This window comes from Castor canadensis, chromosome 2 (genome assembly GCF_047511655.1).
Source record: "Castor canadensis chromosome 2, mCasCan1.hap1v2, whole genome shotgun sequence".
In the NCBI taxonomy this organism is placed as follows: domain Eukaryota; kingdom Metazoa; phylum Chordata; class Mammalia; order Rodentia; family Castoridae; genus Castor; species Castor canadensis.
Window position 1 is genome coordinate 175534453 of NC_133387.1, and position 1646 is coordinate 175536098.

The following is a 1646-nucleotide window of genomic DNA, read 5'->3' on the forward strand; positions in this document are numbered from 1 at the left end:
TATGGGGGAAGAACAGAGAATACAGTAGAGCAGATTTCATTCACCTTTCTCTACAATGGATCTATCATTCAGACAAGAAGTTAATAAGGAACATCAGAACTGAACAATACCACAGACCAAATGGGCCTAAAAGACACATGGAGCACTTTCTACCAATGAGCAGAACACGGTTTCCTCAAGCACATCCTGGACACTCTCCAGGATGAATTACATGTTAGGCCACAAATTAAGTCTTGACAAATTTAAGAAGACCAAAATAATTTGAAATATCTTTTATGATCACAAGGGAATAAAACTTGAACTCAAAAGCAGTAAGAAAATGGCATGGAAAATTCATTTTCAATCATAAAATCTTTTTATTTATGTGTTTGGAGAATGTGAGGGTACACAGGAATGGAAAGGGTTGCTTAAAAAGTCTACTCAAAATGACATGACGACCATTTGTCAAATGCTCATTAGGCATCACAGGAGGCACTTTTGTCCCTTTTTAAATGTTTTAAAACATTTTTATTTGTATGTGACATTTCCATATATAGATATATTATACCCTGGTTTGCTTTATCTCCTCCAATATTCTCCCTCCTACTCCACTCCCCTCCTTAAAATAACTTCAACAAGTTTCACTGTTCCATATTCATACCTGTACAGAAAGTACATCAACCATATTCACTCTCTCTTACCCTCATCCTCCTGCTAGTGCCCTACCCTTAACATGACCTGTTTTATATTACTATCCTTCATTGTTTAAATTTCTGTTTATTGTTCAGTGGGGATTTTGCCTTGGTATGTTACCGTAAATATATTGTGCTTACATCAGTCTAAACCTTTCCACTACTCCTCCTCACCCTTTTCCCCTACACTGTATTGTTCAACAATTTTCAGTGTGTTTAATTATGCATTACGCCTACACAGATGATATGCATTTCATTATTAATCATTCTGTCATTCTTTTCTTCCTCTTTTGGAAATGTTCTAATTTTTGGAAACATGTTCTGTATATTTTCCATGTACATGTGAAAATGCTTATATTTGTATTGGATCTATCGTCTATATATGAGAACAAACATGTGATATATGTCTTTCTGAACTTGGATAATTTCACTTAAGATGATGTTCTCCAGGAAATACTGAGCAAAAGGAGCAACACGGGAGGTATCACAATACCCAACTTCAAACTGTACTACAAAGCTATCACAATAAAAACAGCATGGTACTGGCACACAAACAGACACAAAGATCAATGGAACAGAAGAGATGACCCAGTTGTAAATCTACACAGCTATGCCCACCTGACTTTTGACAAAGGAGCCCAAAACATACAATGGAGAAAAAGGAAGCCTAGTCAACAAATGTTGCTGGGGAAAATGATATATGCATGCAGAAAACAAAACTAGATCCATGTCTTTCACCCTGTACAAATATCAATTCAAAGTTGATCAAAGACTTTAATATAAGGCCTAAAATTTTGAAAGTAGTGCAGGAAAGAGTAAGGAATGCACTGGAACAAATAGGCATAAGGAAAAACTTCCTACATAGAACTTCAGTGGCTCAGAAACTAAGAGAAAGAATTGACAACTGAGACTGCATAAAACTTAAAAGCTTCTGCACACCAAAGGAAATGGTTACCACATTTAAGAGGAAACCCA